Below are 18,404 nucleotides of genomic sequence, written 5' to 3' on the forward strand. Positions count from 1 at the left end.
TAACTTTGCATGCCATGGACGTTGTTCTGGATTTGTGCTCACCTCACAAGTGGAGATATACAAAAATACTAAGTTTTGGTTTTATAGATATTTGAGTAAGTAACTGACTCTTCTGCCACCGTACGTGTGTTGTTGGAGTGATGGTAGGGAGTGAGCTGTCCACATGCATCCTCCTAGCCACTTTGAGTGGTGTGTCCGACATCCTGCACCACCCATTGTGAGATTCAACCACCTTGTGTGTATGTGTGCAAACACATTTTCTCCCTTCCTGCAGGGCAACGCTCATCTGTGCATCTCAGTTTTCCTTGTTGTGTAGCTGCAAGGATGGCTGCATTGCTGGACTGAGTGTTGTTTTGGTGGAAGGTAGACCTTCCTGTTTGCACGCATACACATAAGGTGGTTCACTGTTATGTTGTGTGGTGCAGGATGCTGAACACTCTAAGTGGGAAGGGGGATGCATGTGGAAAGCCCACCCACTTCCATCACTCTGACAACACATGTGTGGTGGAAGGCAGACCTGATACATTTTGGGGCTTGTTGATGTGTGGATGCATCATGTTGTGGCACTACATCAGGGGTGGCATTGTAGTTGTGGTCCTAAGGACTGGCATTGTAGTAATCCTATTGTGGACTACTTTCAATGAGTGTTGCTATCATGGTCAAACGTTGTAAGTGGCAGACAGAATTCCTGTTAGTAGATTTAGCAGGATGTGTTCCTTCCTGCAGATGTGCATTAGGACCAGCAAGAGGGACACCCCTACACCATGCAGCTTGTGTGACAAAGTTGGTATTCTCCACCACATATTTAGGCACCACCAAGTTTAGTAGATGGATGTATTGACTCTGTGACAAGTACACATCCCTGCACATTTGAATTGATGCTACACAGCGGGGCAAGCTGAGCTGTTGCACTGCATGTTTCTTCATAAATGGGTAATAATGTGCAAGTATATCCAGACACAGACATCATTGTGCTCTACCCAAACATTATTTTTCTTACTTCTACTCCAGCGGTGGATAGTGATAGGCCATACTTAACATGCCAAGGTAAAGCACCTTGCATACCTTATGCTGCCATATTTTCTATGTGCCCCTCTCACACCTGACACTACATGTAGCAGGCATTCCACTTATCTATTTGTGATCTTCCCATGCAACACATTTATGGCCCACCCAGCTTCTAATGCCTTTGTAAAGATCTGTACATCTGGATTTGGTTCAGTGTAGTCCAATAACTCAGGATGGTGTGGGAGTGACAAGTGCGTGTGTGACAAGTTTGTAATTCTACAGATTATAGTTGTTTACGGTGTCTTGCATTGTGCATCATACATAGGGCAAACATTCAATGTATTTGGTGCATTGATCCCACAGCATCATTTTCCTTGCAGGCCCCTTGCCCCACCCACCAACACCATGGAAGCATGTTATTTACATTCCTGGTCACGATGGTGGACATTCCCACAGTAGTCTAATGATTTTTGTCCCTGTAGTGGTGCTTTACTGCATTGGTACCATAAATGATGGCACTAGTGCAGCAAAGCACAGGGAGGTCCATTGCTTACAATGCTTGTGTCACTTTACCATCTGCCTTTGGCAGGCCTCACACATGAGGTTATCAGATAGCATAGTGCAACCTTTAGTGATTTGTCAGCCCCATTAGTTATTCCCTCCCTGCATAAGGGATGTTTCCTTGCATACGTCATATCTGGCTAGGCATATAGTGATGGAAGGATGTACAATGTGGATCTATGCATGCATTGTGTGACTTTGCTAATGCAGCACAAGGGGAGTGGGCAGCTTGCATCCACATTAGCAACAATTGGTATGATGCTAATGTTGCATTACAGGCTTGTACAGTTGGACCCCTAGTGCGAAAATAAGCCCATTTGTTGCTGTTGTTATGCATGAAGGTGTCCCTTTGATCATGACCCCAACCATCCCCACTACACAGACAATCTTGCTACATGGTGAAATGGAAGCAAATTGTACAGCTGCACAGATGATGTTCAAAGACGTGCCCAATATGTTGTATTTGTTCACTTTTGTGTCCATTCCCAATGGTGCATGGAGGTTTGTGGCAGTTCTTGTTGGCCCACCCTGTGCAACAAGTGTGGTACATGTTGCCGACTGAGTGTGACACATGGGCAGGTAGATCAGTGGCAACAGTGAAGCGATGGCTGTGTGGTCAGTGCATATAGGGGGAAGGTGTGTGCGCTTTTGAAGTGTTTGGCTATTATGGCCCAGGTTTCATAGAAAATGTCAGAGTGCAATGCAGCGCCACATTTGGCAGTGCCACACTCTGTCATTTTCAATACACAGGGATTCACAGTTTTAAATGGTATACGGCGCACCACTGTGTTGCCCCCTGCCTGGTGGTATTTTTGCTGCCAAGCGCCAACACAAACACCTTTGAGCCATGGTGCAGGATGGCTGTGCTGTGGTGGAGATTGTTTTTGTGCAGGAAGGGAAATCTTCCTGCACAAAAACTATCTTTTATGGCCATTTGCACTTTATATGTGTGCTGCAGGGTGCAGCACACATAGGACCAGCAAGAAACGAGGAGGAAGCATTTCTCCTCATTGTGCCATGCTAGCAGCACCCCTGGGGTGGTGTTAGATTTTGGTGCAGCCTCAGATTTACAAAAACTCGTAAATATAGGGTAGCATGCCCACAGCAACACCCATTGCACACCCCTTCCACACAAAGTGCTGCATACGAAGGGGCCATATTTACAAGGTAGCCTTAAGTCACAAAAAGTGGCTTAACGACACAGTGTAAATATGGCGCCGTGAATAGCACCACCGGACCATCACTAACAGTGACGTTCCGGTGGCAATAGGGCCTTTTGAATCTGGCCCTATGTGTCCCAATGCAACCCTTTTGCATGCATTCAGGGAGATCTCATGTGCCTCCCCCTTCTGCCATTTGGTAATTTCCAGATTGTCCCCCACTGCAACTTAACGTGCATTTGTGGTAGGTCTTAGAAGTCTGTGCTGTCTTGTCCTGCAATTCCAGTGACCAGTTCCTCCAGGATGATCGGTGCCACCATCTCCTCCAAGCCATCCAGGTCCTCCTGGGGTGCGGGACTTCCACCTCCATTCTGCAGTGCTGCCTTTCAGTTCCTGGCCAGTTTCTCTTCAATTCTGTGCTTGCAATCGTGCCAGCGCTTCTTGCAATCGGTGACAGTCCTCTTCACCTCTGCCACTGTTGACTTTATCTACTATTGTCTGCTATGTAACCTCCTTCCAACCTATTGGCAATTTGGAGGTGACAAAAAGCTGGTGTTGGTGTTCCGTCACCTCTCGAACCAAGATTCCATTCTCCTTCTCACTGAAGCAAAACTTCTGCTTCCTTTTCTCCTTCTCTTGGGATTTTGCTGGTCCATCCTGGCTTGTACTGGGCTGATTGGGATTTCTCAGGCGTCTCTCCTAGCCTGCATTCTCCATCTTGGGTCCTTGTTGTTTTTTCCTTACTCACAGGCTTTTTTTAAGCTAATGCTGCAAAAATGGTGCTAATACGCTTAGCGTAAAAAAATGTGCTGTTAAGCATTCTAACACCACTTTTGCAGCATTAGCGTCATTTTTATTTACAGTGTGTTGCAATGGTTAGCGTATTTTTTTTACGCTAACCTTTCCTTTGCGCCATGGTGTGTTGTTTTATAAATACGATGCACGGATGGCGCAAAGGAATGTCATTAGCCTTCTGTGATTTTTGGGATTTTTGATAAATCTAGGCCTTAATTTCCTTAACTGTTATTACGTGGCAGACCCCCGTTTCTTCATTGACTAGACAAAGAGAGATAGAGTCAAAATTTGGTGCATGAATGGACTTAATTTAAGTGGGAGTGACCTATATGAGGTCCCATGGACACCTCAGCCTGACATTTAACTTATATATCGCCACAATCACAGAATCTGCCCTGAAGATTAGGATAAAATAGATGTACGGAAAGGCCTGTCCACCTTCCCTTCCCTTCCCTATTCACACCCTTATGGGGCAACAAGGATTTATCCCCACGCCAAGATAGAAGAGTCTTCCTTAACGAGTGGGAAGGAGAATGGGAAATTGGGGCCTCCAGACACATATAAAAAGGACAGCTATGAGAGTGGGTTATACTAGTTACTAAATAAACTGCAGCCAGGTGAGAAACTTTCCTTCCAAGTTGCATTGGCCAAACTAGATATTGCCCAGTGGGAAGATAAAATAACTGTGGGTAGGTGGGAGTCCCACAAGTAGCCACATTGGCAATAGAAAAACTCTCTTGAAAATACTACATTGGTGGTATTACACTCTCACTTAATTGGAAGCTATGGTTCCCTAAAAAAGTTGCACACTCCTGGACATAATGTGAAGGGACTGGGCTCAATCACTTAAGTCTTGCCCGAAGCTGCAGTCCTTCTGGCAATCTGTTCTTAAAAAAATTGAGAAGGCAACGAGTTCCCAATTGATGCACTGCCCTGTGGTTGTCCCGCTTGGATCCACTTCCTAGGAAATTTACCCCTTGTATGGTAGAAAAAAGATTTATCTCCCACTTACTCTTAGCATCAAAAGAAGGTATACTGTCACTGTAGGCAGTAAGGGTGTTCCAGAAGAGACGGTGTGGATGAGCAAAACCTCGTGAATATGGCAATGCAAAACGTTTTGAAAACTGCCCAGTGGAAGGAACTGGAATCTAGGAAACAGTATCAGAGACTTTTGAGAACTGTAGTTCTCTCATAGGGGATCTCCATTGATAGTCATAAGCACTGATTAGTCCCACCCACGTGCGTGGACCACAGAGCACTTTTTCATAATATATCTTCTTAATTGTAGATATTTGCCTTTTTTCGGCTACAGTGGCCCAATTTTTTCTTCATCTTATACTTAAAAAGGGGGCCAGGAGAATGTTATATATATATATATATATATATATATATATATTTCATGATGTTTTAGTAAAACAGCATAAATGTTTTTCACAAACCCTTTTTTATAAAGAATATAGAGATGAAGTAAAGAAGGACATTGTAGACCCATATGCTGTCATTATATGAGTTAGAAAAAGAGATTGTGCCTGAAAGAACCCAGAGACTACCAGTATCCCATCACGTTTAGCAGGTGGCAGTTGATTCAGTTCTTTTTTCTGGCTCCTGCTGACAGTATCTTGGATCATTGTGCTTAGCCTTTTAAGACTTTTCCTCATAAACATTTTCCAGTAGAATATGGTGACAACACTTTTATTCAATGTTTGTCAGCTCTCCCTGCATTTTTCTGGGTTTTTTTCCTGACAGAAAAGTAAAGTGTTTTGTCAAATAAAATACCTTCTTTACTTGACAAGTGCTCAGCCTGTGGGAGGAAGAAGGCCAAAATAGACTCTCATGAAGTCTGCATCATCTGCCTTCCAGCAACCCATGTTCCTGACTCATGCCATCACTGCAAGAACTTTTCATGATGCACCTTACAAGAAAGGGAGAAGATTTGCCTCCATGGGACTGAGGAGAGACAACAGCAACAAACACAGGCTGGAGGTGGGACCTCAGAGTGAGGAGACGCCTCTGCCATCAGTCTCTGAAGGACATGGGAGGTCCGAAAAAAATGGTTTCCCACGCAAACATGGCACCGGTCCCAATCGATGTTGAAAGGGTCGACGTGGAGGCAAAGTACGACTCTTACCTGTTTGCCATCAAGAACTATGTCGACAGCTAGAAAACAACGTCAGTCACCATAGAGGTAACACCAGCGGACATTGCAGGCCCATACACCTTCGGAATGCAGACTGCGGCTGACGTCGGAGTGTCTCGTCATCAGGAAGGAGTGGATCGGCATTGAGGTCAACCTCGAGGAGCAGATCAGTGTTGAGGCTTTGTAGTAGAATGTTGACATCAAGGAGTTTTTTGACGTTCAGGAGAGACCAAGACTCAAGGAAGAAGAGGAGAAGAATCTATTCATCTCTAGATTCTCAATATTGAAGAATGTATTTGCCTTCTCCCATTAGGGTACCATCTTCATCTTCGTCTCCTCCACCTACTCCACCTTCTTCTCTGCCTCCACCACCTCCATCCACTGCCACCATCGACATTGCCTCCTGCACCACCACAACCAACATCACCTCCTCCACCACCACCTCCACAGACAGCACTTCTTCCAATGACGCCAATTCCACCTATGGAGACTCCAACTCCATGGCACTGGTCGCACTCCCAAATGCGCCACTGCTATCGTTATGACAGACACCATAGTTCCAGGTGCTCATCAAAATCTTCACGCCATTCTCAATGGCGACATAGGTCACGTTTCTCAAGAACATGATCTAGATATTACACAAGATACCATCATAGATCTAGAGATACTTACTCCACGTCTACAAGAGTATTTTCTCCAACTCAGTCCTACTCTCCATTGCCTTATACCTCCCCAGTGGATGACATTTCTACCTTCCAAGAGGTCCTTGTACGAGGGGCGGCCAAACTTAATATACAGATATTGGTACGAACACTCTCCACATCTGTACTATTCAAAACACTACATCAACAGAGAGCCTCAAGACCACTACTACCTCTGGTCCATGGCTTCCTAGAGCCAGCCATGGAGCTGTTTTTGACACCAGCCACAGCTAAGCCTGCTCCGTCAAGGGTCCAAAGAAATACTAGCCTTCAGATCAACATCCGTTGTTCCTACACTCTGATCCTCCTCCAGACTCAGTGGTAATTTTAGGGGCAATAAAGCACCACTCCACTTCTCCATCATCATCTGTTCCATCTAATAAGGAGAGTAAAAAACTGGACTATGCAGGTCGCAAAGTCTGCAGCACTGCTGCAGCAACAATAAAAGCAACTAGTGCAACTGCTTTTCTGGGCAGATACGCAGAGCCCTCTGGGACACCATCCAGCATTTTGGCAGAACATCTGCCCAGAGACAAAAGAGAGGATTTCAGTTAATGAGGGTGCAATGGTCTCCAGTCAAGTGACAAGTGCAGCTGCAGATTCTTCCCTTTTAGCCACACATGAATACTGTCAAAGAGTGTCAACACCAGGACAGTGCGCGCTCTACGGGCGACTAGAATGCAAAAACCCAACACTCTCAAGATAATGTAATTTATGCATTGTGCTGATATGTTATTGTTTAACCTTTAGCATTGCAGAATTCAATCCTGAAGACTCATTCTTAAGGTGCTTATAAATACTGTTCATTTACAATGTATTGCTGCAGGCTTTCAGAGTGAGTCAGGGTGTTGTCCCTTTCCAGGGCCTTCTAGAAGCTTTCCCTGCAGCATGCCTGGGTGTGGTTGTGGGCTGGGCCAAGACTCTATAAAAGGGAGCCAGCCCATTTCCACGTGCTCACTATTCAGAGGTCCCGGTGTAGAGCAGCAGCAACTACCTGAGCTCCTGTTCCGGAGGCCTACCTTGATCTTCCAGGCCTCTGCCCTTCATACTACAGTGGTGATCCTTAATCAGGGCGGTAAGATGGAGGTTGGGCTGGACACTCAACCCCGTAATCGAGGACGCTCAAATTCTTGGGCCTAATTCTTCATGCTAAACAATTTGCTCTTGCGCGTGTGAATGTGCGTTTGGACTTTTCATGGCATTTGCATGGTGGCCTTCGAATCGGCAAGACGCGCGATTAGTTTCCTATTGATTTAACTCTTGATGCTCATTGTATGCTTCCATTCCTTGTCAGTTTCATGGTGGCATTCGAATCGGCAAGACACGCGATTCTTTCCTTGTGTGTAATTCATGATATTCATTGTGCGCCACCATTTCCTTGGCAGTTTCATGGTGGCATTCGAATCGTCAAGACGCGCGATTCTTTCCTTGTGATTAATTCATGATATTCATTGTGCGCTACCATTTCCTTGGCAGTTTCATGATGGCATTCGAATCGGCAAGACGCGCAATTCTTTCCTTGTGTGTAATTCATGATATTCATTGTGCGCCACCATTTCCTTGGCAGTTTCATGGTGGCATTCGAATCGTCAAGACGTGCGATTCTTTCCTTGTGATGAATTCATGATATTCATTGTACGCTACCATTCCTTGGCAGTTTCATGGTGGCGTTCGAATCGGCAAGATGCGCGATTCGCTTCCTAGTCATTTAACCTTTGATATTCATTGTGCGCTACCATTCCTTGGCAGTTACTTGGTGGCATTCGAATCGGCAAGACGCGCAATTCCTTTCTCGGGTTTAATTCATGATATTCATTGTGCGCTACCATTCCTTGGCAGTTACGTGGTGGTATTCGAATCAGCAAGATGCACAATTCCTTCCTTGTGTTTAATTCATGTTATTCATTGTGCGCTACCATTTTTTGGCAGTTAGATGGTGGCATTCGAATCGTCAAGACGCACAATTCTTTCCTCGTGCTTAATTAATGTTATTTACTGTGCGCTACCATTCTAAGGCATTTACTTGGTAGTATTCGAGTTTGACAAGTCGTGTGATTTATTCCTTGAATCTACGTTGTGTATTCATGGTGCACAATCCTTCTATGGTGTTTAATACTTATATAAAAACCTGCAATGTGCACAATTCACTTTCCAACGTTTTTGAGAGAACACAAAAAGCCCAGAGTTCTAGATGTAATGCTGTGTGTTCCTGGTATGTATTCTTAAAATAAGATTCATATGATGGTTCAGAAATTACTCAGATTGTTTCCTGATTCTCATGCTAAAGGAAGTACTTGAATCTGAAAGTTTTATCTAACCTCTCTTGCTTTCCCTCACATGTATTCAGTCATCTACAAGTCTAGACATTTTAAAACTATTCTTAGGTTGTTCATGTTTTCCGAATTATGATGCATAGAGTCATAGTATAGTACTGATTTCATGAGATGTTATTTTGATGTTGTGTGTTTTTTTACCTTTTGCTTCTTACAGGTCTCCTTCCCAGCTGTTCCTTTCCTAATCCCCTTTTCCCCACTTGGACTCTCTTAGACTCTGTGACAAATCTAATCAGAGTATTGGAGCTGTCTAGTGGTGGAAGTGTTGGGAACGTTCACAGACCCCGAGGATCTGGTGACTCTGACAGAATAGTGAGCCCACAAATTATTATCCTCCTGGTTTGTGTATGTTCTCAGGATGGCCACACTGGACGAGCTAGTCAAGGCTATCACCCAGCTCCAGTCAGAAGTGGTATCATCAAAAGATATGACAAACAGCCTAGCTGAGAGAGTGAGTCAGTTACAGGATAAGGTAGAGAAGAAGGAACAAAGTTCCACAGGTGTGTCTTGGCCAGGTACTTCGTCTCAGACTTCTGGAGATAATCCGACAAACATTTCCCTCAATGTTCCTTCAGCCATTCCTTTAGCTCCCCCAGAACGTTTCTCAGGTGACCCCTTGAAAGCACAATCTTTCCTGGTTGGGGTGGAACTACACTTCACCTGCAGACCACATACTTTTCCCGATGCCCAGTCCAAAGTAGCTTTCTTGTTATCATATCTGTCTGGAGATGCAGCTACCTGGGCTATTCCTCTTGTGCGTAAAGATAGTCCCCTGTTGTACAACTGGAGAAACTTTGTTTGTGAGTTTGAGCGAGTTTTTGATCGTAGAACTGTAACACTGTCAGCAGATCGTGAACTATAAGACTTACGCCAGGGGAATCAGGACTTAGGAGGTCATTACAACAATGGCGGTAACAACCGCTTACCGCCGTGCAGAAGACCGCCAAAACACCGCCGCGGAATTCCACCACAGCTATTATAACCCACAACACGGAATCTGCCAAAATTGAGACACCTACACAAGTCCGCCACACCAAAGGTCAGTGATAAACTAGCGAAAACAAATCCTCCACCGTCACGGCAACAGAAATGCGCCCACACTATCACGACACATGAATCCACGCGGCGGTCTTTCAATCGCGGTATTCTATTGACGGTACACACGCCGCGCTCAAAATACACACACTCTTACAAAACACAGCCACATTGGACAATTCCAAATACACACACCTGATACACATACACACACCACTCCCACACATCCAATACAATATAAAACACACACCCACATCACCCACAAACCCTTACGACCACAATTACAGAGAGAAGGCCAGAGAGAGACACTACAAACTACTACCAAGCATCCACAGGCACACAATATCATCACTTACAAAACATCCATGCACCTCACACAACACACCACTAAATATCACCACACTTATCACTACACACACCACACCACACATCACCCACACCACCCCATGGCACGGCAAAGACACCCCAGGTTCTCTGAGGAGGAGCTCAGGGTCATGGTGGAGGAAATTGTCCGGGTAGAGCCACAGCTATTCAGGGCACAGGTGCAGCACACCTCTATAGCTAGGAAGATGGAGCTATGGCGAAGAATAGTGGATAGGGTCAACGCAGTGGGACAGCACCCAAGAAATCGGGATGACATCAGGAAGAGGTGGAACAACCTAAGGGGGAAGGTGCGTTCCGTGGTCTCAAGACACCACCTTGCGGTTCAGGGGACTGGCGGCGGACCCGCACCTCCTCCCCCACAACTAACAACATGGGAGAAGCAAGTCTTGGCGATTCTGCATCCTGAGGGCCTCGCAGGAGTAGATGGAGGAATGGACTCTGGTAAGTCAAATCTTAACTATTACATCCCCCACCCTACCTGCATGCCATCACATACCCCCACCCTCACGCCCATCATTCCAACTCCTCACAAATGTCCCAACATCACAACCCACCCATCCCAACACCAAGCCCTGCATGCAACAACAAAGCATGGACACCCATCACCAAAGCATGGCCACTGCACATACCCATACACCCTCCTAAACCACCATCACACAAGGTCCCACACAGGAATGCAAGCACTGGGGTACACGGTCACCCACCTATTGCACACCATGGCACACACAGATGTAATAAACATCCTTTTATACCCCTGTGGGACCCATACCCAACGTCACCGGACAGGAGGGTCCACACATTTCCACACCACCAACAGAAGAGGCCCACAGTGATGACAGCAGCTCTGTCCAACTGGATCTAGATGACCAGCCCGGCCCATCGGGACCTCAGGACAGTTGGTTCTCCTCACACAGTCACAGGCCACTACAGAGCTTCCCCCCTCTGGAAACACCAGCACTGCACCCACCCAGCGGGCCCATACCTCTGTCCCCAGGACATGTCAAGCAGCAGTGTGTCCACCACTACAGGGAACCCAGGCTAACCCACCACCCCAACAACAATAGGGACCTGGGGGCAGTGGTAGTGGGCACACGGTCCAGGGGACCGAGGCCCAGGAACACAGGGGAACTGGGAGGGCTGCTGTGCGACAGGGGGAGGACAGGCCAAGGGAACCCACTCTCCACGAGTGTAGGAAAGTACCATCTTGCCTGGCATGTTACCCCCATTTTTCACTGTATATATGTTGTTTTAGTTGTATGTGTCACTGGGACCCTGCTAGTCAGGGCCCCAGTGCTCATAAGTGTGCCTGAATGTGTTACCTGTGTTATGACTAACTGTCTCACGGAGGCTCTGATAATCAGAACCTCAGTGGTTATGCTCTCTCATTTCTTTCAAATTGTCACTAACAGGCTAGTGACCAATTTTACCAATTTACATTGGCTTACTGGAACACCCTTATAATTCCCTAGTATATGGTACTGAGGTACCCAGGGTATTGGGGTTCCAGGAGATCCCTATGGGCTGCAGCATTTCTTTTGCCACCCATAGGGAGCTCTGACAATTCTCACACAGCCTGCCACTGCAGCCTGAGTGAAATAACGTCCACGTTATTTCACAGCCATTTTACACTGCACTTAAGTAACTTATAAGTCACCTATATGTCTAACCTTTACCTGGTAAAGGTTGGGTGCTAAGTTACTTAGTGTGAGGGCACCCTGGCACTAGCCAAGGTGCCCCCACATTGTTCAGGGCCAATTCCCCGGACTTTGTGACTGCGGGGACACCATTACACGCGTGCACTACATATAGGTCACTACCTACATGTAGCTTCACAATGGTAACTCCGAATATGGCCATGTAATATGTCTATGATCATGGAATTGCCCCCTCTATGCCATCCTGGCATAGTTGGCACAATCCCATGATCCCAGTGGTCTGTAGCACAGACCCTGGTACTGCCAAACTGCCTTTCCCGGGGTTTCACTGCAGCTGCTGCTGCTGCCAACCCCTCAGACAGGCTTCTGCCCTCCTGGGGTCCAGCCAGGCCTGGCCCAGGATGGCAGAACAAAGGACTTCCTCTGAGAGAGGGTGTTACACCCTCTCCCTTTGGAAAATGGTGTGAAGGCAGGGGAGGAGTAGCCTCCCCAGCCTCTGGAAATGCTTTCATGGGCACACATGGTGCCCATTTCTGCATAAGCCAGTCTACACCGGTTCAGGGACCCCTTAGCCCTGCTCTGGCGCGAAACTGGACAAAGGAAAGGGGAGTGACCACTCCCCTAACCTGTACCTCCCCTGGGAGGTGCCCAGAGCTCCTCCAGTGTGCTCCAGACCTCTGCCATCTTGGAAACAGAGGTGCTGCTGGCACACTGGACTGCTCTGAGTGGCCAGTGCCAGCAGGTGACGTCAGAGACTCCTTCTGATAGGCTCCTTCAGGTGTTGCTAGCCTATCTTCTCTCCTAAGTAGCCAAACCATCTTTTCTGGCTATTTATTTCCGAGTTCCTCTGCATCTCTCTCTTCACCTTCTGCCAAGGAATCGACTGCTGACCGCGCAGGAAGCCTGCAAAACTGCAACATAGTAGCGAAGACGACTACTGCAACTCTGTAACGCTGATCCTGCCGCCTTCTCGACTGCTTTCCTGGTGGTGCATGCTGTGGGGGTAGTCTGCCTCCTCTCTGCACTAGAAGCTCCGAAGAAATCTCCCGTGGGTCGACAGAATCGTCCCCCTGCAACCGCAGTCACCAAAGAACTGCATCACCGGTACCCTGGGTCTCCTCTCAGCCTGACGAGCGAGGTCCCTTGAATCCAGCAACTCTGTCCAAGTGACTCCCCCAGTCCAGTGACTCTTCAGTCCAAGTTTGGTGGAGGTAAGTCCTTGCCTCCCCACGCCAGACTGCATTGCTGGGAACCGTGACTTTTGCAGCTACTCCGGCCTCCGTGCACTTCCGGCGGAAATCCTTTGTGCACAGTCCAGCCTGGGTCCACGGCACTCTAACCTGCATTGCACGACCTCCTAAGTTGTTCTCCGGCGACGTGGGACTCCTTTGTGCGACTTCGGGTGAGCACCGTTTCACGCATCCTCGTAGTGCCTGTTTCTGGCACTTCTGCGGGTGCTGCCTGCTGCTGAGAGGGCTCCTTGTCTTGCTCGACGCCCTCTCTGTCCCCAGACGCAATTGGCGACATCCTGGTCCCTCCTGGGCCACAGCAGCATCCAAAAACACTAACCGCACGATTTGCAGCTAGCAAGGCTTGTTGGCGGTCTTTTGGCGGGAAAACACTTCTGCACGACTCTCCACGGCGTGAGGGATCCGTCCTCCAAAGGGGAAGTCTCTAGCCCTTGTCGTTCCTGCAGAAACCTAAGCTTCTACTGTCCAGTAGCAGCTTCTTTGCACCCACAGCTGGCATTTCCTGGGCATCTGCCCATCTCCGACTTGCTTGTGACTTTTGGACTTGGTCCCCTTGTTCCACAGGTACCCTCGACTGGAAATCCATCGTTGTTGCATTGTTGGTTTGTGTCTTTCCTGCAGAATTCCCCTATCACGACTTCTATGTCCTTTGGGGAACTTTAGTGCACTTTGCACTCACTTTTCAGGGTCTTGGGGTGGGCTATTTTTCTAACCCTTACTATTTTCTAATAGTCCCAGCGACCCTCTACAAGGTCACATAGGTTTGGGGTCCATTCGTGGTTCGCATTCCACTTTTGGAGTATATGGTTTGTGTTGCCCCTATCCCTATGTGTCCCCATTGCATCCTATTGTAACTATACATTGTTTGCACTGTTTTCTAATACTATTACTGCATATTTTGGTATTGTGTACATATATCTTGTGTATATTTGCTATCCTCATACTGAGGGTACTCACTGAGATACTTTTGGCATATTGTCATAAAAATAAAGTACCTTTATTTTTAGTATATCTGTGTATTGTGTTTTCTTATGATATTGTGCATATGACACTAGTGGTACTGTAGGAGCGTCACTCGTCTCCTAGTTCAGCCTAAGCTGCTCTGCTAAGCTACCATTATCTATCAGCCTATGCTGCTAGACACCCTATACACTAATAAGGGATAACTGGGCCTGGTGCAAGGTGTAAGTACCCCTTGGTACTCACTACAAGCCAGTACAGCCTCCTACAACGAGGCCCTCTCTTCCATCATGGGAGCCTACCACCACTCCCAGGAGATGATAGCAACGGTACTGGCCAAGTTTCAGGAGACCCAGTGCCTGCAGGAGGAACAGTATTTGGCCTTCAGGGAGGAACTTAGAACCATCAATTCCACCCTGGGTACCATCTTAGGTGTGCTGAAGGAAGTACTCAACACCAGGAGGGACACTGTGGCACAACAAGGGGCCCCTGACACTAGCATGGGCGATGAACTGGCCACCACCTCCGCCGGCGCTAGTGGACGGGACGCCCCGCCACAGGACCACGACACCAGCACCCCACCCCCTGCAGAGGGAGAACCACCCCGCAAGCGGTCCCTGAGATCAAGGCCAAAGACAGAGAACGATGCCAAGACCCCGCCAAGAAATGAGACCACCCTGAATGTCATCCTTTTGTCCCACTTTGTCACCCTGTCCATCCTCAAACTGCCCCAGCTCCACTTCCTATGCATATGTGGGCAATGCACCTGTGAGACTAATAGACTGGACTCTGCCATGAACATTCCTCCACCATCACCCCTCACCATTTTACAACCCCCTCCAATATTGAGCACTTAAATAAACACCCTTGAAGCACAAAACAATCTGGAGTCAGTCTGTGATTTCGAATTAGTGTAATAGCAATTACAGTTACAAAATGCTCTTTCAATTGTAATGTCAACATACCTATGTCACACAGCTCTAGTCCATGAGGAAACAAAGCAGAAGTCATACAGTGGGACCCACATCTGTGAAATCGTAAGGGAAAGTGACAACTCAGTGGCCATACACTTGGTGAAAATGACAGACAGTAGAGAGGTAGAAGTGTTAAAGTACATGTAGTAGGCAGGTCTGTATTCTTACCTGTGTCTCACTGGAAATATTGCAGGATCACTGAGTTCCTGTTGTCCATGTCCTCTTCTTCTGCTTCCTCGTCTTCACTGTCCGCAGGCTCCACAGCTGCAACAACACCGCCCTCTGGACCATCCTCCTACAGAAAAGGCACCTGTCATCGCAAAGCCAAGTTGTGAAGCATACAGCAGGCCACGATGATCTGGCACACCTTCTTTGGTGAGTAGAATAGGGATCCACCTGTCATATGGAGGTACCTGAACCTGGCCTTCAGGAGGCCGAAGGTCCGCTCTATAATCCGCTGAGTACTCCCATGGGCCTCATTGTAGCGTTCCTCTGCCCTTGTCCTGGGATTCCTCACTGGGGTCAGTAGCCATGACAGGTTGGGGTAACCAGAGTCACCTGCAAATGGCGAGGGACAACTGTTAGACACACACTAACCTGTAGGGATATCCCCAGACCCAGACAACCATTCTCACTGTCTTGCTTCCAGGTTCTCACCTAATAGCCACACACGGTGCCTCTGGAGCTGCCCCATCACATAAGGGATGCTGCTATTCCGCAGGATGTAGGCGTCATGCACTGAGCCAGGGAACTTGGCATTAACATGGGAGATGTACTGGTCTGCCAAACACACCATCTGCACATTCATGGAATGATAACTCTTCCGGTTTCTGTACACCCTGGACGCTCCTGCGGGGGGGGTACCAAAGCCACATGTGTCCCATCAATGGCACCTATGATGTTGGGGCTATGTCCCAAGGCATAGAAATCACCTTTCACTGTAGGCAAATCCTCCACCTGAGGGAAAACGATGTAGCTGTGCATGTGTTTCAGCAGGGCAGACAATACTCTGGACAACACGTTTGAAAACATAGGCTGGGACACCCTGATGCTATGGCCACTGTTGTTTGAAATTACCCACTTGCAAGGAAATGGAGTACTGACAGCACCTGCACTTGAGGGGGGGATTCCTGTGGGATGGCGGACAGCTGACATCAGGTCTGGCTCCAGCTGGGTACACAGTTCCTGGATTGTGGCACGGTCAAGCCTGTAGGTGATGTCTTTCCTCCATTGTCGACAGGTCCACCAGCGGTCTGTACACCGGAGGATGCCGCCATCTCCTCACATGTCCCAGCGGACGGTGCCTATGAAGGACAACAGCTAGCACAGAGTCAACCAACTCAGAGGTACGTACCCACAGCTTACACAGAACACGAATCATAATCCGAAAAGTGGCCTGTATGTGTATTGAGGCTAGGCCTAGGTATGTGTGACGCAGTTAAAATTTAAGCCATGTGGGCCCCTGAAATGGCGGCTGCCTGACCTGTAAAGTGGGAAATGGGATGTGAGGTAACTGCGCTGGCGTTGTACACCGTCGCGTAGGCGGTCGAAGACCGCGGAGCAATGCTGCATTGGTTAACAGCAGACACTGTGGGTCCCAGGAGCTATAATGACGATGTACGCCGGAGGTGATGGTATGCACCGCCGCGGACGTGACCGCCAATTTCTATCTGTTCAATCACTCGATACTTGATCTTCGACAGGAGAGGACCTACACTGCAAGTGCTCCTGTGACCTCGGTCTGGAAGAGACAATGACTCGAGTGTCTGGGGAAAGGGCCCCTGCCTTCACATCGGAGGAGTTGGAGAAACTTGTGGATGGGGTCCTCCCCCAGTAAACGCTACTCTACGGTCCTCCAGACAAACAGGTAAGTACACTGGGAGCATGCTGTATGGGCTATGCCTGTGTGGAGTGGGGTGGATGAAAGATGGGGGCGGGAGATTGAGGCGTGCATGAAACGACGATGAGTGCATGTGCCACATGGCAAGGGTAGGGATGGGGGCCAATGACTGTGACGGTGCATTTGGTAATAACATTTCTTTTCCCCCTTTACAATTCATGTAGGTCAGCGCCCACCAGAAAAAAATATATTTGGCGTGCCATCACCAAGGACGTCCGGACCCTGGGGGTCTACCACAGACGGAGCACCCACTCCCGGAAAAGATGGGAGGACTTTCGCCGCTGGAGCAAGAATACGGCGGAGGCTCAGCTGGGGATGGCCTCCCAATGTGGGAGGGGTGCCCGACGCACCATGACCCCCCTGATGTTCAGGATCCTGGCGGTGGCGTACCCGGAGTTCGATGGGCACTTGGGGACATCACAGCAGCCACAAGGGGGTGAGTACACTCTCATCCTGCTGATTTTGCATGCAGTGGAGGTGTCTGGGTGGGGGAGGTGGGCTGTGGGTTTCCCTAGGCCATGGCGAGTTTAGTAGGCAAGGTCCCTCCGTAAGGCAGGCCATGTGGCACCCCACCTGTGTACAGTGCCAAGTACACCTAGTCATGCTCCTGTGTCATCCATGTGTGCAGATGTCGTCCATAGCCTTGTAGGCCTTGTCCCAGGGATTGAACAGTGGACCCAAGAGCGCGGCGTAGTGCAGGGGGCTTCTGTGTCTGTCGTGTCCGCCAACGGTAGCGGTAATGCATGCACTCAACATGTCTTTCTTCTGTCGTCCCCCCCTTTTTGTGGTCTCCCTGTTCTTGTGTGCATTAGTATCATCAGGCGAAGGAGCAGTGGCACCGGAGCAGGAGGGAGCTGCATCCCACATGGCCCAGGAGGGCGACACTACAGAGTCGGATTCCACCAGTGGGACGGAGGGCGAGGGGAGCTCCACGGCGGGGACAGGAGCTGACACCAGTGACACGGACTCGTCCTCTGATGGGAGCTCCCTTGTGGTGGCGGCAACATCTGTGCCCCCGGCATCTACAGGTACAGCCGCCCCCGTACCAGCACCGCCCTCCCAGCAGCCCCTCAGCCTTTGCCCCGTGCCCACTCACCCAGGAGAGTGGGCATCACCTTTGCCCCAGGCACCTCAGGCCCTGCCCCAGTCACCCCTGCTGCCCTCAGTGAGGAGGCCATTGACCTCCTCAGGTCCCTCACTGTTGGGCAGTCTACCATTTTGAATGCCATCCAGGGTGCAGAAATGCATTTGCAACAAACAAATGCATTCCTGGAGGGCATTCATTCTGGTCAGGTGGCCCTTCAGCGAGCTTTTCAGACTCTGGCCTCAGCACTGATGGCAGCCATTGTCCCTGTGTCTAGCCTCCCCCCTCCAATTTCCTCCACCCAGACCCAATCCCCTGTACCTCAGCCTATCCCAAGCACACCTTCAGACCAGCATGCACACACGTCCACACACAAGGGAAGCTCAGGCAAACATAAGCACCACACATCCCACAGGCACTCACGCAAGCATCAGACACATGCAGACACACCAACATCCACTGCCTCC

The sequence above is a fragment of the Pleurodeles waltl genome, chromosome 5, assembly GCF_031143425.1.
Source record: "Pleurodeles waltl isolate 20211129_DDA chromosome 5, aPleWal1.hap1.20221129, whole genome shotgun sequence".
Classification (NCBI taxonomy): Eukaryota; Metazoa; Chordata; class Amphibia; order Caudata; family Salamandridae; genus Pleurodeles; species Pleurodeles waltl.